The sequence below is a fragment of the Pristis pectinata genome, chromosome 25 (assembly GCF_009764475.1).
Source record: "Pristis pectinata isolate sPriPec2 chromosome 25, sPriPec2.1.pri, whole genome shotgun sequence".
In the NCBI taxonomy this organism is placed as follows: Eukaryota; Metazoa; Chordata; class Chondrichthyes; order Rhinopristiformes; family Pristidae; genus Pristis; species Pristis pectinata.
This window is the reverse complement of record NC_067429.1, coordinates 16478281-16503017: the sequence shown is the minus strand read 5'-3', so window position 1 is coordinate 16503017 and position 24737 is coordinate 16478281.

Below are 24737 nucleotides of genomic sequence, written 5' to 3'. Positions count from 1 at the left end.
AAGGTGTAATAGAAAAAAAAACATCCAGCTACCGAAAGCATAATAACATTTAGAAAGCATGGATTCAAAAGGGAAGCTTATGTTTGACCCGCATAATTCTTTGAAGATAAAACAGAAAGAGTAAACTATTGTAAAATGGTGTGATATACAGAGTTGCCAAAGACTTGAGATAAGGTACTCATGACTCATAGGCTCATGACTAATGTTTGAATATCTGGAATCAAAAGACGTGGCAGAATGGACAGGGAACTGGCAACAAAACAAAATAGTAAAGAGTAGGGGTTAATAGATCTTCAGATAGGTGGATGGGAAGAAGTGACGTTCCACATGGATTAAAACAAGGAGCACCATTCATGATTTGCATAAATGATTTGAACTTGTAAATCAAAAGCACAATATCAAAATGGACATCGACACCAAACTACCAAATGAATATTGATATAGATAATTGCCAGTTTAGTAAAGGGGAGGTCACCTACTCTTTGGAAAATAAGAATCCAAATGGGGAGAAAAAAGCATAATAAGATTTGGGGGATAAATGATTAAAGTGCTGAGGTTTATTATTGGTGGAATAAAGTTCAAAAGTAAAGATGATGTGCTAAATATATATAGAACCTTAGTTAGACCACCTTGAGAAAATTCCCTTTTGTGTATCTCAAAAACTATATGAAAGCACTGGAGAAAGTTGGGGGGGGCGGGGAGTATTTACAATGATGATACCATAACTGAGAAGATATAATTACTAGGAAGGCCTGAACAGACTGGAATTTACATCTGTAGAAAAGAGATGATTGAGAGGTGTCGGGGACATGTCTCAGATTTTGAAGGGGTTCATTTGGTTTGAAGTAGAGGAGATAATTTTGCTTATGAGAAAGACAAAAAACAGCTGTCATAAATATAAAGGTAATCACTAACATATTCGAGAAGGAATTGTGGAGAAAATTAGAGATTTCTTTATCCAGAGTGTGGTTAGAATATGAAACTTTTAACTTTAACACAAGGAAACAGTTGAGATATAAACAGCGATATATTTAAGGGGAATCTAAAAAATTACATTAAGCTTTTTGAATAGTAACATACTAATTATTATTTTCTTTTAAATCTACTTCACCATTTTAAAAGATCCACTGATCCTAGCAGAAAAACAAATTTGATCAGAATGTATTTAGTGAACATTAAAATTCATGGAAGCTAATTTATAAGGCAACAATGATGCATTATTTATTTTCTGTGATGAAGCCATTGTATTATAACAAATAAGAACTATTTTTACTATATTCTAGACAATTTGTCTGCCGAGATTTACCAGCAAGATCTGGCCTGTTAGCATTTTCTCACTCAATTTTTTTCTCTCTCATTCCTTTTGTTTCCGTGATTTAACATTCAATTATGTATATATTTTTCTACTTAAGATATATCTATTCCTACATAGCCACCACCCCGCAAACCAGCCCTGCAAACTAATTCAACAGGTTGGAGATCTCTCCCTAACAGAACACTCAGATCAGAATAGTTTGTTTCTCATTCCCTTTGACTGCAGTGGAACCCTTACCTCAGAAGATATTATCTCCAGCAGGTCCCCGGAACTTTTTTGCAGTGTACAACTATTCAAAGATCCTTCAGGAATCTAATCGTGTTTTGAGAACTCTGGTAATTGAGTGACACTTGCTCTAATTTGGTGTTTGTGCCAGTGGATGACTTGTCCCTTTCCCAAAATGGCCAGATTTAACAATGGCCTTATACTTTCTTCAAATACACCAAGAGTCTACTTTGGTCTGAAACTACAGTTATGAACAAGTATTCATCTCCAGGCACAAAACTCCATAGTTTTGCACTTTTATTATAGTTCTTTTCAATTTTAATTATTTGTTCTGTATTTTGGTTTTCATGATATCTAAACTTGACCTCAGTTCCCTAGCTCTGGATAACTCTGCAGGAGACCACCCCAGTTGTAGATTGCAGTGTGGAATAGTGACAGTATAAAAACCAACAAGTTTTGGTTTCAATGCTGCTTCAGTTTTCTTGATTCCTTCCTTGAAAGCCTGAACAGCTCTGTGGCAATTCATCGGGGAACCATGATATGGGGCAGATGTCACATGACTTACACCATTTCTTCTCATGAAATGCTCAAATTCTGCATTTATGAAGTAATACATGCCTGATAATGAAATGTGAGACAATCCCATGAACAGTGAAACCTTGGCCAAGCTTTTCAACTATAACACTTGATATTGAAATATTTATTGAATATCAGTCCATCCAATTTGAATGAACATCAGATATCAGCAGGAACGTTTTCCCTAAGAAAGTTCTAACATAGACTATCTATTGCCACTCAGACCACTCCCAAGAATGCAAAGTAGCTGAAGCAGATACATTTCTCTTTTCTTGATACTTGGTGCAACTGGGCACCTCTCAATGTCAGAGTTCATCAGTGGACCATGGAATAAAGGATGGAAGAGAGGAGATGGGCAGGTCATCAAGGTGGGGTCCACTGCCCTCTCCTACCGACTCCTTCTTCTTCGGCCCTTTGCCTCTTCTACCTATCACCTCTCTGCTTATTACATTTTCCCCCCTCAGCCACCCACCTACCTTCCCCTTTTCACCTGGACTCGCCCATCGCCTGAACTCACCTATCACCTGCCTGTATATGCTCCTCCCTCTCCCCCCACCTTCTTATTCTGACTTCTGCCCTCTTCCTTTCCAGTCCTGATGAAGGGTCTTGGCCCAAAATGTCGACTGTTTATTTCTCTCCATAGATGCTGCCTGACCTGCTGAGTTCCTCCAGCACTTTTTGTGTATTGCTCCAGATTCCAGCATCTGCAGAATTTCTTGTGTCTCTGCTTAAGGAACATGGGCAGGCACGGTAGTGTAGCGGTTAGCGTAATGCTATTACAGCTTCAGTGATCCGGGTTCAATTCCGGCCGCTGTCTGTCCGGAGTTTGTACGTTCTCCCGGTGTCTGCGTGGGTTTCCTCCGGGTGCTCCGGTTTCCTCCCACATTCCAAAAACATACAGGTTAGGAGCTGTGGGCATGCCATGTTGGCACTGGAAATGTGGAGATACTTGCGGGCTGCCCGCAGAACACTCTATGCAAAAGATGCATTTCACTGTGTGTTTTGATGTACATGTCACTAATATAGATATCTTATCTTACATGTTTTGGATGTGCAATGTCAATATTAGAGCTTTGCAATTATGAGACATTAATCACATAAGTTATGTGGTATTTTTGCATTTTAAAGTTATTTATAATTACTATGCTCAGTACCTCTGTTATAAATACTTGGATCAACTGGGATTTATTTCTCATTGGTTGAATGCTGTTGACAGGAAACTGTGGACCGGAAACTGGGAAAATAAAAGGGTCACAACAGGGAAACTTAAATTCAATTAACCACTTTAGAACTTCTATATAAAGATGCAGTTTGACATAATTTCCTTTCTTTGGGGATATCTAACAGCTAGGCTACTGGATCCACACATTTTTGCATGCTGTATAACTCTGACTCAATGGAGATGGTATTTTACTTACAGCTGTGCTAAGGGAATGTCAGATAGACTATAGTAAATTGCATCACAATGGAACTGTGTGACAAATAAGCTAATAAATTTAAGGGAGAAGATTTGCTGACCTCCTACAGAGGCAAAATATTTGTCTCTAATCTGTTGTACTCACTTTATGGTCACCATTGCTCTAACTATGTATAAGAGTCCCTGATGTATTTTATAATGATAGTAAATATCATCCCAGAGAGTTAGATATCTTTCAAAGCTGCTGCTCATATGTGTCATTTCAATTTAAGGCTGTGAATTTCCTCACCTAATCAATTCTTCAATATGCTTTCCTCATTAGAGAAAAAATATAATCATAACATTACATTTATATTACATAGGTATATCTAAGTAAAAGTAGCTAAGCACTTTGTTGGAACTTCATGTTTGCTGGAACTTCATGTTTGCTGGAAGGTTTATACTGCAATATAGTAAGTAATGAACCTAATGATTATGTGTTAATTTGAAAAACTCCTCCTATATTCCAGTCTGTCTATTAAGCAGACATCTCATTATCAAATATTCTTGTTCAGCTGGAAGGATTTGATGCTGTGACTCCCTAAACTACATTGATGTTATTACTCATTAGCACTCAAATCAAATGGCAGTGTAATCCCGAAATTCCTTGGGAGGCAAAATCTGAAGCATTCTAGAAATCTGTGGATCCAGTAGCTTGGCTATTAGATTACTGGATGCCATCTAGACTCCAGAATCATTAATCCAGAGAAGCAAGTTGAAATCATACCTTGAAAGCTGGAGAATTTAAATTCACTTAATTGATTCCACAAATCTGGAATTAAATGGAGACCACCTCAATCTCTCCCTCATCCTGCCGCAATGAAACTAGTGAATTATCATAAAAGTACTTTTGGTTTGCTAACATCCTTTACGAAAGCAAATCTGCTTTCCATACTGGGTCCAGATTGGATATTAGCTATAGCTCCTGACACACAGTGATCCTGATTGACTCTTAGCTGCTCTTTAAACAGCCTTAAAAGCCATTTAATGTCAAGAAGGTGGCTCACCTCCACCTTCTCCAGGGAAGTTATGTATAAGTAATAAATGCTGGTCTTGTCAGCCATGCCACATCACATAAATGAATAAAAGAAGCCCATGAGTGCATAAAAAGATGGGTAAGTAATTGAAAACAAGAATACCATTTAAAAGCTAATTATCTAATCTCTTGTGATGGTGCATCTGGAGAGTGAAATTATGTAGCCTTGAAATGAAATGGGATAGAGTTCGGCTATAATTGAACTAATAATATGATTTTGCTCCAATTTAAAATAATTCTACTTTCCTCATATTTATATTTCTAATATATATTCCCATTACCTTGGTTATGGTAGAAAGTGCCTTTATAACCTCATCATAGAAAAGAATAATTGGATGTGGTACAAAGAGAAGTTTTAATAAATTGTTAAACTTTGTGTGAAAATATTATTGTGAAGGAGCAAACTGTTCATTCATGGATATTCACAATTTACAATGAGTAATCTGTTGGGGAATAAAATTGGGAATACCTTGAATGAAAATTCATCAAAATCAAATCAATTTAAGAACCTAATTATTATCCACTATAATCTATTGACATCTATAACAATTTAAGACAAGAGGTAAAATGAATATTCCAGCATTTGAAATTCCTATAGTATTTTCTGATTATTTTGTGTGGAGGTGTCGAGTTGCACATGATTTCAGACTGGTTATTGACAGATCAGTTGGACTGGCTGGGTTGGAGAATGCAGACTTGGATGTATTGTGCTATTTCAGTCTGTCATTCATTTAGATGCAGAGGTAGGTGCTCCATATCTCTCAGTGGTGGAAATAAGCCCATTGATCCCATTGAATTCATCAGCCCTCTATCAAGCAGGCAAGGAGAGAAATAACGATTGAAGGACTGTCAGTGTTCATGTTGTCCAGTGTGGAAGGATGTTTAATAGAAAAAGAGAACTGTCTTCTTTTACCCTCTGCTTTATCAATTTCAATACATTCTAAACCAGGGGACCACAAAACTACTTTCCTTTTTCTTTATTAAGTTATAAGGCTCCAGCAATGGAAGAAACCATTGCATCTTAACTCAAGATCTGCTGGATGAAAAGGAAGCTGTCCAACTTAATAAGAAAAAATATCTTGCATTTTTCCCTAGCATTTTTCATGACATGGAGGCATTGCAAAATCTACAGAGCCATGAGGTACTTTTGAAGTCCAGTTGCTGTTGTTACAGGGCGGCACTCCCTCAGTACTGCACTAGAGAGTCAGCCTAGATTTTAAGTGTTCCATTCTTTGGACTAGGGCTTGATCCAATGATCTCCTTCCTCAGATGTAACATCCACTAAGCCACAGATGACAAAATCATTTTGAGTATTATATTAGAAGATATCAATGTACTTGATGAAACATCTTTAGCTTTGGAAAGCAGATGTTTCTATTATGCAGTGCTACTGCATTTCTGCATCATTCATGTCATAAAGATGCTTTCAGGGTGAATTAGCATTGATTAAAGAAGGAAACCTGCAGTGGTTAACTGCCCTCTGAAATTACCAGTAACCTATTCAGCTTTCTCCAACCATCTGGAACTGGCTAATAAAGCTTTGCCAGTTGTCCAATATCAAGAGAATAAATGAAAACATTATAATGTGGGCAAAATTGCCTGACACTCAACATCAGCGTCACTCCTGAATAGAGAGTAAAGGACTTGCATTGATATCATACTTTTTCAGAAATGCCTCAAGTTGTATCACATTTGATGAATTACTCTAACCTGTTGTCACAGTTGTTTTATAGGCCATTTTTCACACTAACAGCATGATGATGAATGACCAGCTATTCTCCTGTCATTGATATTGACTAAGATATGGGTGTTGGACAGACTTTTTATTCAAGTTGAATGGTACTTAAACCACCAGATGGGGACTTGATCTAAAATCTCACCAATAAAAGCATTTTTGATAATGTAGTAACTTCTTAGTAATGGGGTGCAGATAAAATGATTATTGGATTATTTTGTTTCAATGTGATCCTGGAGGGTTATTTATTGGGCTTTTTTTGGGGGGCAAAGTTAGATCAAGGAGTCTGGGTAAAGACCATCATTGGATATTGCCTGGATAAATCACAGCACCAGACTGGCACTCCAGTCAGGTGTCCCTAGGTCCCATATTTACCTTTGATCCTGCAAGTTCCCCTTCCTACTTCATATGGTACTGAGTCCCTCTTCCCCAACCTGATCCCTCAAAGTTCCCACCCAATGCCTCCAAACCTCTGATGGCCCAAAGCTGGTGATGGAGTCCTGATCTCCACCACTTACTCTGCTCATCAATCTGACTACAGGCACTGATCCTTGGCCAATATCTGCCGGCCCTTCCCCTTCTCAAACCCCGAGACCCAGCCTCAATCTTGGGCAGCATATTTTCATCATCAAGAAAGGCCATTGTCCTTTCCGTTCTGAAATTTGTAGCTGCAGGGACCCTACTCCATTGATTGTTAATGACCGTGTAGGGCATTAAGGTGCACTACAATTTTAGGTAGGCTGACAACTAATTGCTGTTCATGATTTAAGTGATTGCAAATTTATTGCATTTTTAATGCATTAATTCTCTGCACTAACAGACAAAAGGTGGAGGGGAGCTTTCAAATAAATGATGTCTCACACAGTGCCTCCAGCTGGCCACAACAGCCCAACACCTTGTCTTCAATGTTGATCCAGCACAACCCCAGCTCCATTTGCTACTGCCAGACCCCCTGACTCCTCCACTGCACCCCCACTGCGAGACCAACTCCCCCACTGCATCCCCACTGAGACCCCAGACTCCCCCAATGAACTCCTGCCTCCAACCTCTCCTCACACACCTCACCATACTTTCTACCCCTGCTTTCATTGTCTCCCCTTCCTCACACTCTCTCGTTCATTATACTTTCTCCTCCTGCTTCACACTTTCTCTCCCCTCTCCCTACTCCTCACACTCTCTCCCCCCTCAAACCCTCTCCCCTTCCTCATACTCTCACCCCCTCTCATGCTCTCTCCTTTTCACTCTCTCCCCTCACACTTTCTCTATCTTCCTCACACTCTCTCCCCTCTCCTTGCATTCTCCACATTATACTCTCGATTAGTTCCATTGTTTCTGCTCTCCTTCCACACTTTTCTCTCCTGCTGTATCCCCTCCTTTCAATCTCTCCTCTCCCACCAACTCCTCCCCAAACCCCATCAAAGATAAAACATTTTACTTTGGATCATTCAATGATCATTGCATTTTAATTGTGAGTTATTAAAACTGCAATTAACTTGTGATTCATTTTTTAATCACTTGACAGCCTTATCTCTATGACATTATTTATTGGTTCAGTATGATAAACACTTACGTGAAAGAGCTTTTTGCTACTTCAGATACTCAGGACCTGCAGAGAAGTGCACAGATTCACAGCTGAGGGAACACTTTTATTTATCCTTATCCTTGATTCTCTCTTTATGTTCTGTTGGCAAAAAAATCAATCACCGTGTTAATTAAAGTGATAAACTACACACCTGTAATAACTGTAAGATATTTCTTTTGTCATAAAGTCTATAAATTAAATTGCTGAGGCTGCATGTGTTAGATCTGACCCATCCATACCTATTCAACAACAAATAAATAACAAGTGTATGAATGATATATGCTGTGATTGGGATTGTGAAAGAAAAAGTTTGGGCTTCTGTGTGTTACTGGTGTAAAACTGGTATTTATATTGTTAATTTTGGTTTTTGGATCCTATTTTCAGCTCTGTGGTTATAGAACATAGAACAGTACAGCACAGGAACAGACCCTTCGGCCCACGATGTTGTGCTGAACTAATTAAACTAGTAATTAAATGCCTAACTAAACAAATCCCTTCTGCCTACACAATGTCCATATCCCTCCACTCTCTGCACATTCATGTGCCTATCTAAGAGCCTCTTGAAAGCCTCTGTTGTATTTGCTTCCACCACCACCACTCCTGGCAGCGCATTCCAGGCACCCATCACTCTCTGTGTAAAATCTTGCCCCGCACATCTCCTTTGAACTTTCCCCTTCTCACCTTAAATGCGTGCCCTCTAGTATTAGACAAAAGATACTGGCTGTCTACTCTATCTATGTCTCTCATAATCTTATAAACCTCTATCAGATCTCCCCCACTTCTGCCACTCCACCAAGTTTGTCCAACCTCTCCTTCTAACACACGCCCTCTAATCCAGGCAGCATACTGGTAAACCTCTTCCGCACACTCTCCAAAGCCTTCACGTCCTTCCTGTAGTGGGGCAAACAGAACTGAATGCAATACTCCAGATGCGGCCTACTTAGAGTTTTATAAAGCTGCAACACGACTTCCTGACTTTTGAAATTAATGCCTCAACTAAAAAAGGCAAGCATGCCATACGCCTTCTTTACCACCCTATCAACCTGTGCAGCCACTTTCAGGGAGGTCTAGACTTGGATATATTACTAAATTAGTGATTTAGAGACACCAGTTGCTTATGATGTTGAAGGAGGATTTTTTGGCCTATCGAATCTATGCCAGCTCTCAGTGTACACCCATCAATCTCATTCCTCCAACTGATTTTCCCTGTGACCCATTCTTTCCACATTCCCATCAACTCACTTAGGTTTTACCACTCACCCTCACAGTGCAGGTCCTCCTCAGGTTAGGCAAGGTTCCGTTCCTGAGAACTGTTCATAACCTGAACAGTTCGCAAATCGGAAATGTGGCCACGAACTGAGTTCCCACACGGCAGAAGATGCCTGCAGCCCCACAGCAGCTGGCAAATCTGTCCCGCTGGTCTCCCAAACACTCGTTTATATGTATGAGCTGTACATAAGTTGGGCGTTCATAAACTTGGTGGACGTGTACCCAATCAACCTGCAAACCTGTATATCTTGGGACATGGGAAGGAACTGGAGCATCTGGGGGTAAACCACATGGTCATGGGGAGAACATGCAAACTCCACACAGACACCTTCCAAGGTCAGGGTTGAACACAGGTTGCTGGAGCGCTACCATTGTGCTGTCCTAATACTTCTCTTCACCTCACCTCACCTCACTTATAATCTGTTGGCACAATGTGAAATCCCACCACAGCAGCTAAGAGCACATTGGGAATATTGTGCATAAGTCTGGTCTCCCTACCTAGGGAAAGATGTACTTGTGGTAAAGGGAATGGACTGACGGTTCGCCAAGTTGATTTCTGGGACAGCGGGTTTGTTCTTTGAGGAGAGGTTAAGCCAATTTGGCTAATATTCTCTTTAGAAGAATAAGAGATAGTCTCACTGAAACAAATAACATTCTTATCAGAGCTGACGGAGTAGATGATGGGAAACTGTTTTCTCTGTCTGACATGTCCAGAACCAGGGTCACAGCATTAAAATGAGGGGTCAGCCATTTATGATAGAGATGGGAAGAAATTTCTTCACCCAGAGGGTTGTGAACCTTCGGAATTCTCTGCCCAAGAGGGCTGTGGGGGCTCAATTACTGAGAATTTGAGGACAGAGATCAATGTATTTGTTGACATAAAGGAAATTGCAAGACAGTGGAACAGTGCACGATAGTGGCACTGAGGCAAAAGGTCAGCTATAACCCATTTTATTGAATAGTGAAGCAGGCATGAAGGGTTCAGTCAATGTGATTGACTCTGAACTGCCCTCTGAAATGGTCTGGGAATCCTTCTGATTCCAGAGTGATAATGAGAACTAAGTGCTTCATCCTACAACTTAATTTGAAAAACATTGGTAAATATGACAAATACTCTATCCCACCTCAGAATATAAAGAAAAAGACTCTCCGACATGTATTGGAAGAATCTCTGGCAATCTCTCTCAATCTAAAGTGACAAAAATAACTCTTTATTGATGGAAGACTTCAAGCTGCTATTGGTTGTTGGTTTTCTCAGTTGCCAATGGGATGGCTTAGCTGATCAGGGCCCCATGGTGGTCCTTAGTTACCTAATTTCTATTAAAGATATTCAATAACTGTCCTCAACCCAACACTATTTGCAGCCTGATGTGACTTTGCTGGTTTTTTTCCGCTGGCTCCCAATGACAGCATTCAATGTCATTAGCTCAGACCTCGTGTTGTAAGCTTTTAGGTCACATTTTATCAAATGCCTCCTGGAACTGCAAATGCATTGCATCTAATAGTTCCCATTCATCCACGCTGTTCACTACATCTTCAAATTTGTCAACTATCTTTTCCCTTCCACGTCTACATGTTTACACTGCTTGATTATATTTTAAATTTTTTACAAGTTCTGCTACTTCTTCCCTGATAATGGATGCCAGTATTTTCCCAATGTCAGGTGTCAGGGTACCTAACCTTTAAGTTCCTACTTTCTGTCTCCCTCCTTTCTTGCATAGGTTTGTTACAATAGCAATTTTCCAGTCTACTGGGTCCTATCACAACATCGCAAGCAACGCCTCCATATGTCTACAGGCACTTCCTTTAAGACCTTAGGATGTAGTTATCAGATTCAGGGGACTTATCATTTCTTTAGTCTCTACTCTTTGTCCAGTGCATTTTCCCTAATGATGCTGATTGTTTGAAAGTTCCACTTCCCGATTTGCCCCCAAATTATCTCTGCAAATTCCTCCAATTTAAGTTTTCTTTTGTGCCAACCCTGACATTTCTGGCTGTGCCTTTGGCTCCTGTTGTCCTAAGTTCTGGTATTCTTCCCTGTACTTCTCCATTGAGACCCTCTTTCATGTCTCCCTCTTTAAGCTTTTGATGACACATCTTGATCTTTTTTGGCTCAATGTTGAGTTCTATATGGTTATGCTACTGTGAAGCACCTTACAATGTTTCTTATTTTACAGGTCCCACGTTCCATCAAATTGCTTTACTTCACACTTGGTTCAGCCAATGAGAAGCCAGACAGTTTTTATTTTAATACTGCTCATTGGTAGATGGGATGCTTAAAATAAAACAATGCTTTTAGATGTGATGCTTAGAATAGGCCCCCCATTTTAAAGGTGCTCAAGGGCTTATCTCCACCTAATCCAACAGTGGGGATAAAGAGGCTATGGGGAGAGCAGAAGGTCAATTGAGGGAGTCTGAAAAATATGGAGACTGAATGCAATTCAGAGGTATCAAAGGATGGTTCTCACTTAAGTACATGAAGACTACATGCGGGCAAATCCTTACTTAAATGCATATGTCTGCTTTGATCTTGATTCCACAGGTTGATTAGGCAGTGGTCAACATGGAATGTTCTGCAGGAGAAGGACACAATGGATCCTGTGCAATGTTTCCCCGAGCAGATTGTCAATATCAATTGGCAGAATGCCTCATCATCAGAATTCACAAGCAAGCACCAAGACCCAGCTTGGCTGGTGGTGAGAGCGGGCTCCCCTTCAGATCCTTCCTGCACAGTTCCTAATGCACACTGGCTTCAAGATGGCTGCGGTTCAGATGAGGTGTTTGTCCACCTCTTTGTGGACTGCGCCTTTGCCGAGAAGGTCCGGAAAAGATGCAATGGTCCTCGTTGAAGTTCGTCTCAAGCAGCTGCCTAACAGAGGACTATCTGAACCACAGGCTGTTCCCAAGCACACATACTGAGACAGACATCGAGTGCTGCTGGAAAATCATCAACTTTGTGAAAGATGCACTTCGCCTTGCTTCCCTCTCCACTGATGCTGCACAGCTGGCTGAGCATTCCCAGTGCAACCAGATGTTCGTAAGTGAATGCTGCCAACTGGCACATTTCAGGGCGCTGAGGGATGCATTGAAGCTTGGCACAGTCAATGCAAAGGCTTTATGGGGAAGAACCACAGTCTAGGGTCCTGCCATCACTGGACATTGAGAGGCTGGGTCCTGTGTAACAGCCTCTCAAACACTTCATAGATACATTGGTTTAAGAGGAAACATGAGTAGTATTGATGCATTGTAGGAGAATGTATTGATTTGATAGCACAAAGGAAGATATATACTGATTGTATTTCCTGTATATATTTTTATGAGCAAAGTATATTTTTGAAACAAAAAAAAATAATTAGCAGTGTAATATTTACAGAGGGCCACATAAAGGCACAGGATACAATGGGCCTGTCATGCTGACTGACACACAGCCCTTCAGCTGGCAACATCTCGGACATCAGTGGATATTTGGTCAAACACAGAATCTGACCCTGTGGATAAAGGTAGGTAGTTTGCTTATTTTCCTCTATTTTCCTCTATTCTAATATTGTTGTTTGCTAACATTCTATTGTTAATTGAATTAATGTTGTAATTTTGTTTATTAAATAAACTGCCTTTAACTTGTTTGTAAAATTCAAAAGCTGGCTGTCAAAGGCTATCAGACCTTTATAGGGATGGTGTCTTGGGATGTGACTCCTGAGCCCTGTTCGCAGTGTGGAGCTCACTTTGTCTCCCTGTGGGGTGTGTCTTGGGTGCTGTCCTCCGCATCCAGAAAAATTAACCATTGACACCACAGACAGTGAGTCTGGGCAGTGGGCTAGATCCAGATTTGTACTGATCTACTTAAAATAATCAATGAAAAGAAATAAACTTAGTAAACGTGAGTGTGTGAAGTGATGACTAGAAACTGCAATTGCATATGTTTGATAGAGGTCATTTTTAGTACTTTGGAATGTGAAAATGAAGCTCAAACTCAATGTGGAACTCCAGTAATAATACTTTACCGGTTCTTCTTTGTGTATTACATTAAATTGTATTGACCCTAGGGAAAGAGGAACATGAAACAAAACTAAAAACAATGACATTTTAATTTTGTTTTCTTTGCAAAGTGTGTTTGTGACTGTCTGTGTTTGCACCAGCAGATCTCACACTTACTAATTTCTCATAAGAAACATTTAGACAGCACATGAGCAGGGAAGGATTTGAGGGATACAGATCATGGGCAGGCAGATGTGCAATTTAAGATGGCATCATTGTTGGTACAGTCATAGATAGATAGATGTCTTTATTAGTCACATGTACATTGAAACACACAGTGAAATGCATCTTTTGCGTAGTGTTTTGGTAGCAACCCACAAGTGTCGCCATGCTTCTGGCGCCAACATAGCATGCCCACAACCTCCTAACCCGTACGTCTTTAGAATGTGGGAGGAAACCAGAGCACCCGGAGGAAACCCACGCAGACCTGGGGAGAACGTACAAACTCCTGACAGACAGTAGCTGGAATTGAACCCAGGTCGCTGGCGCTGTAATAGTGTTACGCTACTTGCTACACTTTCTTAATGCCCAATGACGTACCAGCTAGAAGTGGTGAGGTTGTGGCACTGAATGATTCACAGAGCAAGAGTTGTCCAGAAGAATAGGGAAATGGTGGAGAAGTGTTTCAGTTGAAGAAGAAGCTTTGAGAGGTGGAGAGCTGTCCAGTCTAGGTCTCACCTTCTTGCCTCAGGTGAGGGACAGTTAACGGAAGAAAGAAATTACAATTATCCTGCAATTTTCACAATCTTAAGCTGTCACGTGGTGCTTTAGAGGCAAGAATTACTTGCTGAAGTCTCCTAGTATGCAAGTGTAAAGTAATTTTTATGAAGTACCACAACCGATGTTTGGTAATGTCCAGATCATCCAGTGTCATTGACTGATATTCCACAGGACACAAGAGAAAAAGTTCATTTTTTCCAAAGAATAGGAAGCAGAAAGAGCTTCAGTTTGACATCTCATCCAAAATTGCAACATTTAACAATCAAACACTTCCTCATCCAATTCCTCATTTGAACCAAGATTTGCTGTCTACTTGTATTGAACTCATAACCTTGTCACTGAGAGGTGAAGGTGTTGCCAACTGGATGGATGAAGAATGCAACTGTGTGCAAGCTTGGCTAATGAACATGTGCCACAACGAAGCAGTGTGAGCCTCCGTAGCTGATGATAGTGATGACATTGTGGGAATTTTCTGTTGCTTGCTGGCAGCTTTCAGCAATCAGTCAGCACATCCCCAGTCAAGAAGTGAATAGAAATATGTGGGATGATTGCTTGAAATTACTGCATTAAAGAAGTCTGTGCACTAACATGGTTTATTGTTTATACAAAAATAGGTGCACTCATTCTCTGAGGATTACTGGCAAGGGCATGTTGGGATGAAGAAGACAGATGTCTTTTAATTTTGTAGGACAGTAGTAGAATGAGGGAATGTGTCTTTATCCATTGGTGGGTAAGAAAAGGGCATTGTGAAAAGCTGCAACAATGCCTGTGACACTTTGGTAAGACATGGTCTTTCTGAGGGCTTGATGTGAGCTACTCTGCCTATATATTCTGCATGATCATGATGAGGTTAATAATGTGTTGTATCATCTGAAAAACACTGACTGACTTTGGCACCATCTTGTGTTGCTCTTCTCATGGGGTCATAGAGTCATACCACAGAGAAACAGGCCCTTCTGTCCACCACATCTGTGCCAAATGTTGCATCCATCTATGCTAGTCACCGTAACCATTTGGTCCATAGTCTTCCATCTCTTGGTGATTCAAGAGCTCTTCCAGATGCTACTTAAATGCTGTGAGAGGATCTGCCTCAACCACCTCCTCAGACAGTGCATTCCAAATTCCAACCGCTTTGTGTGTGAAAAAAATTCCCCTCAGATCCCCTCCAATTCTCCTCACTCTCACCCATGCCCTCTTGTCTTAGACACCCCCACCAGGGGAAAAAGATTTTATCTACTTTATCTATCTCCCTCATAATTTTCTATACCTCTGTCAGATCGCCCCTAAGGCTCTTTCGCTCCAGGGAAAACAAACAAAGTCCATCCAGTCTCTCCTTATAACTGCAATTCTCCAATCCAATCAACATCCTGGTGAGTCTCCTCCACACCCAATCCAGTGTGATCACATCTTTCCAATAGTGTGATGCAGGCTCACCTCCATGTTAATTCCTGATCTGTGAATTGTTGCTCTAGAGATCCTCCTGAGTGGCCTCAAATAGCCTTTGGAGCGAAAGATACTGAACTGTTTCTGAACTGCGGAAATCACAGTATACAAGTTTCAGAGGCCTCAAGCATGTGATCGTAGCAGCTGCTGTACTTCATAAATAGTCATTCAGAGTGCACTCTGTGAACCCAGGGTACTTGCAGCTGCTATGTCACCAGTTCTCATTCCCGCTGATATAAACATGATCTCAGTGGGCAGGCGGCTCGCAGCAATCGTAACATAATGCAGAGCAGAGAGGTCAATTGGTTCACTTAGCCTACACACATGTTCTTTCACCATGTTCCTCTAATTCCTCTTGCCTTTGCAATATTTGTCAAATTCCCCCTTGAAGTGTGCCAATGAATCTACGTTCACCACACTATCAGGCAGTGCATTCCAAATCCTAACGATTTGTGCAATTATTTGTTTTCTATACCACATCTAGTTACCTTAAGTTTATGCCTTGTGCTTGTAAATCCTCTAGCCATGGGTAATCATTTCATTTGCACTACTCAAACCCTTCATGACTTTCAACACATCTGTCAAAACCTTCCTTGCTCTAATGTGAACAACAATAGATTCGCAAGTTTATTCAGGTAATCCCCTACCACTGGACGCATTCTAGGAAATCTGTTCTTTATCCTCTTCAGAACCTTTGTCCTGTCTAACGTGTGGTGTTGGAATCAGACACAATATTCCAGCTGCTGCTGAACTAGTGCTTTATACAGATTTGGTTTAGCTTTCTAGGTTATGCTTCTATTTATAAAACCCAGAATTTCACATGATTTATTAACCTGTCCTGCCACTTTCAAAGATGTGTGTAAACAGCCTGCAGGCCTCTCTATTCTTGAACCTAGTTTTAAAATTGAATCGTTTAACACATATTATTTTCTTTGATTCCTCCTATCAACATACATCACTGCACATTTTTTTGGAGAAGCCAAACAATTCAAAAGCTGCTTGCATTAGATTTCCTCATATTTGATAAAAGATGAAACCATATATTACATTGCCACCATTAAATGGTTACCAGAATCAACATCAAAATTATGCAACATTTACAAAAACATAATCTAGGTGTCTTTCAAGACTTGAATATGAATTATTTATTGTGGGTTTATATAGAGCATCATAAGTTTAAAAAGCAGGTAACATTTTGCAATGTAACTCATACCCTGGCTCCTACAATATCAGATGCAGGATCAACATACTGATTAAATTACTGGATTGGTGTTCAAGAGCCTGGACCATTGATCTGAAGATGTGGGTTTTAATGTTGCCAAGGTGCATGCTTGTCATGGAGTCATATAGCAAGCAAACAGGCCCTTCAGCCCACCAAGCCCATGCCAACCAACAAACACCATTTACACTAATCCTACAGTGATCCCCTTATGTTCTCCCCACATTCCTAACAATTCCCTCTTGGTTCAACCATGTCTCTACACACTAGAGACGTTTTACATTGGCCAATTAACATGCAAAAGCACACATCTTTGGAATGTAGGAGGAAACCCGAACTCTTGGAGGAAACCTACCCACTCGCAGGAAGAATGTTCAGGGTAAGAACAAGTTCTGCCAAGCCGATGAGAGTGCTGGTGGAGGGGAACAGGTTAGAACAAGACCTGGAACAAAGATCCGACCAGCTCCCCTCCATCAACACTCTCATCCGCCCGGTAGAACTTGTCCTTCGCCTCAACAACTTTTTGTATGATTCCTCTCACCTCCTACAAGTCAAAGGTGTAACCATGGGCACTTGCATGGGCCCTTGCTATGCCTGTCTTTTTGTTGGCTGCATGGAACACTCCTCATTCCAAACTTACTCTGGTACCACCCCCAACTCTCCCTCTGCCTCCTGCACTTGTGTGGAACACATCAGTTTTATCACCTTTGTTACAAACTTCTACCCTGCCCTCATATTCACTTGGACCATTTCTGACCCCCCTCTCCCTTTTCTGGATGTCTCTGTCTCCATCTCAGGAGATAGACTATCTACTGACATTTCCGCTCCAGTGGTTTGTGTTTTTTTGCTCCAACTTCCAGTATCTGCACTCTCTTGTGTGGCCAAGGAAGGTACTGGAAAGACAATAGAGTCCTGTGAAGTGGGCTGGTGGTGATGGGGCTGGGGGAGGGGAGGGTCATCAGGGAGGGGGACTAGCATGGAAATTGTAATTTGTGAGCAAGTATTTTGGATATTTAGGGAAAACCAGAATTCACTTGAGGAAAAGCAATCCATGCAAGAATCCTCACAGTCCAGCAGTGGCCCAGGTAAGAATCGCCTGTTGAATAGCACAGTAGCAGATCTCCATTTAATATCTGCTTCTGTAGCTGAGGTCCAGGCTGTTCTTAAATACCATTGGCATCGTGAAGAAAAACACAAGAGCTCTCAGTAATGCACTGTATTGTGTTTGACATCACTCTTGTGCAGCCTTCATGCATACACACGCAGCATGTGTATTGAGTATCACATGACAATTTACCAACAAGCACTGTCTGTGTACAAGCACAATCGAGTTTTTCATAAAAATTCTATCACGTGAAACATAAAAATGTAATGCTACACAGCAGAATTGTTTGTGTTTGCAACTCTGGTGATGCTTCTTTATTAACACCTTCTCTGCCTCAGTTGGATTATTTCCTTATGCATCTATCATCGGTCTGAGAAAGATTCTCACTCCCTCCCCCCCACCCCCAACAATATTGAGTGTGGCAGAGGTTATTAATGAAAAAAAACAAAGGGAAATCCTTCATATGCAATACTAACAAGGTGCTGAAAAGCAACAGAGAGCACACAGTTTGAGCCCAGAAGCATGCAAAGATTGTGCTGCTTTGGAATCCGGTATTCTGCATATTCAGGATAACGTCTTGTTTGTGTGTATAATTCTGTTGTGGTTTCTCTGCCTCAGATGAATTGCTTCCTTCTACATCTGCTGCAGCTGCCAATTTTGTCTCATTATTTTCTTCCCTACCTCCTGATCCCAGACTCCATACAGAATTGTACTTCTAGCCTATGTTTCAAAATTAGACTGACATAACTAGTTTCCTGCTATGGAAATGCTCAAATAAGCTCAATGATACCAAACAAGCTCAACAGTCTATTTTAATGGGCAGCATGAGTCCATATACCCAGCAGCCTTGCAGAGAAATGGAAGTCTTACATATATATCTCTCATGACCTCAGAACATACATTGCAACAGCAACTGCATTTCAAAGGTTCTCCATTTGCTGGAACATGCTTTAGAATAAAAGGCACTATATGAAAGGCACTATATAAATGCAAATCTTTTCTCAGCATTTTACAACCAATGAAGAGTTGTTGGATGCATGGCAGCTAAGGCCACTGATCAGAAACGTTAGCTGTTTTGGCTCTCTCCAGATATGCTGCCTGACCTGCTGAGTATCTCCAGTATTTTCTGGTTTTATTTCAAATTTCCAACATTTGCAATGTTTTGCTTTTCAAAAGTAGCAGCTGGTTTTCCACAGCATGCACACACAAAAGGCCAGTGAGGTTAGAACCAGATAATTTATTTCATCACGTTGACTGAGGGATAATTATTAGCTAAGACACTGAAACTACTTCCTGTGATCCTTACAACGTCTGCGTCAAGAAGGCATGCACAGGTGGGGACTATAAACATATGATGTTTTTGCCACTCAAGAGCATTGTAAGGTAATATCAGTAAAATTTAAAGACATAGGTAAATAAGAAATAGGAACAAGAATCATCGGACCCCTTGCAGCTGTTCTGCCATTCAGCAAGATCACAGCTGATCTTCCACCTCACCACCATTTACTGCCCTCTTCCTATAACTCTTGATCTCTCAAATATCCAAAGTACATTAATCTCAGTTTTGAGTTAAATTAGTGACTGAGCCTCCACTTCACTCTGGGTGAGATATTTCCGATGATTCACCTTTTGACTGCATGGTAGCGTAGCGGTTAGCGTGACGCTATTACAGTGCCAGCGATCGGGGTTCGATTCCCGTCGTTGTCTGTAAGGAGTTTGTACGTTCTCCTGTGTCTGCGTGGGTTTCCTCTGGGAGCTCTGGTTTCCTCCCACATTCCAAAGACATATGGGTAGGTTAATTTGGGTTTAAAAAATGGGCGACGCGGACTCATTGGGCCGGAAGGGCCTGTTACCACGCTGTAAATAAAATTTTTAAAAAAATTTTTAAAAATTCTGCTCATTTCGGTCCTAGGTGGCAGAGCCTTTATTTTGAGATCACAATCCCTTGTTCTAGACTCCTTAGGCAAAGGAAAAATCCAGCCCTAACAAGTCCTCTAAGAATTGTTTGTGTTCCAATGAGTTCACTCTTATTCTGCTAAACAGTAAGGAATTAGGGCTGAGCCTACATAGCCTCTCCTTGTATGACAGGCAAACTATCCTTGGAACCAGCCTGATAAATCTTCGTTGCATTTAATCTGTAACAAATAGGCCCATTTTAGGTAAGGGGATCACAATAATATGCGATACACCAACTTGAATTTATGATAGTCATTCAGTGACTGAAAATCAAGAACTCTAACCTGTGGAATATTGGAACATTGTTATGGTACTATTTTGCTTGGCCTCCAACAGCCAATGTCATTTTTGTAGCATGTTTGGCTCCAACAATGGGTAAGTTTTTTTCAGTGATATGCCATGCTTGATTTAATGATAGCTCGATATTGAGGAATGTCCACGCACACCTTCCCATCTGATATTCATCTTGTACCAAGCCTAGATTAGACTCTGATGAGGCCAGAAGGCAAGTAGCTGAGCATTGGCAAGTAAGTTAATGGCAAACAGATGATCTCTTGATAGTATTATTCGTTACTACTTTGCTAATCTCCAGGAATCCGAATGGGCTAATTTATATTTGTCATTTTTGGCAAGTATATGCAGGGCCAATTTTATTGAGAAGGTAATAGTTTCATCGATCCACAATGTTCTATTGTTGAAGTAGTTTCATGAACATTGTTGTATCTACTATAATCAAATGATTTGTAACAGGTTCATGGATAGGAAAGGCTAAGAGGGATAGGGACCAAGTGCAGGCAAATGGGACCAGCTCAGGAAGGCACCTTGGTCACCATGGACCAGTTGGGCTGAAGGGCCTGTTTCCATGCTATGCTATGGCTCCGAATGTAGTCTCATCCTATGTAACTGTAGTAATTTTAAAGTAATTTCTTTGGAGAAACACGAGTTGGTAATCCAACAAAGGAAGTACTTTGTGCAATTATTCATTCATTTCCGCAACAGAGCAGCCCCACATGAAGAATAAAATAACAACAGATTTCATAAAGTGTATTTGTCCATCGAGCAAATTCCATCTTTTATTTTCAGATAAATGGTATTAAACATTTGCACAAAGGCTGAGCAATTGCTTGTAATAGCATCAATGAAGTGCTAACGGATTGGTTAAGCCTTTCCTCTGGATTGTTTTAATCGTAATTGATCTTAGTTCCACATCTGTGTAGAGATGAAGATCTAAATGGTTAACAACTACTCACACTTAGCTTGGTTATGTAAATATATGACACTGTATAAATCATCACTTGTATTTCAGGCAAGGCTGTCAGTTAGTGAAATGAATGTAATTTAGTTTTCTTTGACTGGAGACTTGTGCTTTAAATAGACATTTTGAAATCCTAGCAGCTTCAGTTGAATCCTCTTGATTGCCGACCTGCTGTGGTTTGACTCACTGAAGCTGAGGTGGATCAGTGACGCCATAAACGTCTTGGTCTTATAGCATACCTGACACACTGCTGAATCAGACTCAATTTGCAGCTAATTCTCAGTGTGAACAAGTCTGTCACGCTTGTCAGTAATGGCTGTGCATCTAAATTGTAGGATATTTTTTAAATCCATTCCGAAGATTATTAAGGGACAAAATCACAAAAGCACTCAGGACATGTCAGTGTGGAGGAGTGAAATGAGATCACATTTAAGGAGTGGTTATATTAGAAGTGCTTGGTCTTCGATCCAAATCACTTACTGAAGTGCTGAGCTGGGGGATTCCAATTGCACTGCTCTCAGTAACACTGGCATGCTGTAGGTCAGGCACAGAGCACAGACACAACTTTGCTGTTCAGACAGCTGAGTTTGAACATGCTTAGAGTGTGGACAGGGAGCAGACTATTTTCTCAGATTGGAAATGAATTCCTGAATTTGGGAAGACGGAAGAAGGAGGTGATTTTAAATGTATTGCAGTTATACCTGGACTCAGCTCCATTTTCGATATTAAGAAACTTCAGTGACCACCAATCTGCCCACACCTCCTCCCAGCCTCAAACACTCTGATATCACATAAAGAGGTAGGACTGGCAGGGTAACAACAAGGTCCATGTTTGTCTTTGTTTGTGCCAGAGGAGAGTCCGATTCAAGGGATGGCTGAAAGGAGCTGATGGAAGAGAGACAGCTCCATGTTTCCTGAGCACTTGAGATGAGCACTTGAAAGCACCGCTATGTTTCGTCTCATAATGATTCTATGCTCAAGTATTGAGTTGGGATCAATCCCTGAACACCCTTGAAGATGAATGTCCAATCCTGCTGGGGGAATGGGATTCAGGACCTTTCAGTTCCTAAGATTCTCACATCCTCTAAATCCCCAATGGCTCGCCCAGGAGCTTTCAAAATCTAGTTTTCTATTCAGTTGTAATTTCACCCCCTTAGTAGGATACTCAAGATGTATGAAGTTACTATCTGGAGATAGTTTCATACAACATCCACAGAACTATCTCTGGGAGGTAATCTCATACTGTGGGGCAGGCAGAACAATAATGATACCTGCATTGAAAATTTTTCAACAAAAGGATCCAACGTTCCCTTTGATAGAAAATTCAGAGGTAATGATTTACATTTATAAAACCTTAGCTTTGCTTTGTGGAACACTTGCTTCATTCTTGCTGTACCTGAAGCCTCATTTGAAGACTGCTTTCAAGGAGCTAATGCCATAGCTTATTATATTGCAAATTGTATGAATTTATTCAGAACTTCAAGATTCTGCTCACAAACCTATAACAGCAGTACAAAAATTTTGTTAGATTCCTTTCTGAAAACTTGTAACAGAATTCTTGATAGAAGCACAGAAACAGAAATTAGGATCTTGTTATGCATGGGACTGCTATAGGGGTTCTGAGAAGACCTGTGGACTTCCCAGGACATAACCCTTCATGTCTGGTTTCTCCAAAGTGTAACAAAGAATCAGAGGATTATAGAATCACAGAGTGTCACAGAAGGAAGTCATAGAAGGATTGCTATTAGTGAGACTTGGTTGCAGGAGGGGCAGGACTGGCAGCTTAATGTCCTGGGGTTCCGTTGTTTCAGACATGATAGAGGGGGAGGGATGAAAGGGGGAGGAGTGGCATTACTAGTCAGGGAAAATATCACAGCTGTGTGTAGACAGGACAGCCTGGAGGGCTCATCTACAGAGGCCATATGGGTGGAGCTGAGGAAAGGGAAAGGTGTGACCACACTAATAGGGTTGTATTATAGACTGCCCAATGGTCAGAGAGAATTGGAGGAGCAAATCTGTAGAGAGATAGCAAACCGATGTGAGAAACAGAAAGTTGTAATAGTAGGGGATTTTAACTTTCCACATATTGACTGGGACTCCCACACTGTGAAAAGGCTGGATGGCTTGGAGTTCATCAAATGTGTTCAGGAAAGTTTTCTAAATCAATATATAGAGGTACCAACAAGAGAGAATGCAATACTTGATCTCCTATTAGGGAACCAGACAGGTCAGGTGACAGAAGTACGTGTAGGTGAACATTTTGGGTCCAATGACCATAATGTCATTAGTTTCAAGTTAATTATGGATAAGGATAGGTCTGGTCCTTAAGCTGAGGTTCTAAATTGGAGAAAGACCAATTTTGTGGAAATGAGAAAGGATCTAGGAAGAGTGGATTGGGATAAGTTGTTTTCTGGCAAGGATGTGTTCGGTAAGCAGAAAGCCTTCAACGGTGAAATTTTGAGAATGCAGAGTTTGCATGTTCCTGCCAGGATTAAAGACAAAGTTAACAGGCATAGGGAACCTTGGTTTTCAAGGGATATTGGTGATCTGGATAAGAAAAAGAGAGAAGTGTATAGCAGATATAGGCAACTATGAACAAATGAGGTACCTGAAGAGTATAGAAAAAGTAAGAAAATACTAAAGAAGGAAATCAGGAAGGCAAAAAGAAGACATGAGGTTGCTTTGGCAGATAATGTGAAGGTAAACCTGAAGGGTTTCTACAAGTATATTAAGAGTAAAAGGATAGTAAGGGACAAAATTGGTCCCCTAGAAGATCAGAGTGGTCGTCTATGTGTGGAGCCTCAGGAGATGGGGGAGATCTTAAACAGTTTTTTTGCATCAGTATTTACTCAGGAAACTGACATCGTGGATATGGAAGGAAGGAAAATAAGCAGTAGTGTCATGGAACATATAGAGATTAAAGAAGAGAAGGTGCTTGCTGCCTAACAGCGAATAAAGGTAGATAAATCCCCCAAGCCTTGGGAGAGACTCGTGTAGAAATTGCAGGGGCCCTGGCAGATATATTCAAAATGTCCTTAGTCACGGGTGAAGTGCCAGAGGACTGGAGGGTAGCTCATGTTGTTCTGTTGCTTAAAAAAGGCTCTAAAAGTAAACAAGGTAATTACAGGCCAGTGAGCCTGACATCAGTAGTAGGTAAATTATTGGAAGATGTTTTGAGAGATCAGATATACAAGCATTTGGACAGCCAAGGGTTGATTAAGGATAGTCAGCATGGCTTTGTGCGTGGTAGATAGTGTTTAACGAATCTTGTAGAGTCTTTGGAGGAGGTTACCAAGAAAGTAGATGAAGGAAAGGCTGTGGATGTTGTCTACATGGACTTTAGCAAGGCCTTTGACAAGGTCCCACATGGGAGGTTAGTTCAGAAGGTTCAGACACAAGGAATCCATGGAGAGGTTGTAAACTGGTTTCATAATTGGCTGTGTGGGAGAAGACAGAGAGTGGTAGTGGATGACTGATTCTCATACTGGAGGCCTATGACTAGTGGTGTGCCTCAGGGATCTGTGCTGGGGCCATTGTTGTTTGTTGTCTATATCAATGATCTAGATGATAATGTGGTAAATTGGATCCGCAAGTTTGCTGTTGACACTAAGATTGGAGGCGTTGTGGACAGCGAGGAAGGCTTTCAAAGCTTGCAGAGGGATCTGGACCAACTGGAAAAATGGGCCTGAAAATGGCAGATAGAATTTAATGCAGACAAGTGTGAGGTGTTGCATTTTGGAAGGACAAATCAAGGGAGGACATACATAGTAAATGGTAGGGCACTGAGGAGTGCGGAGGAACAAAGGGATC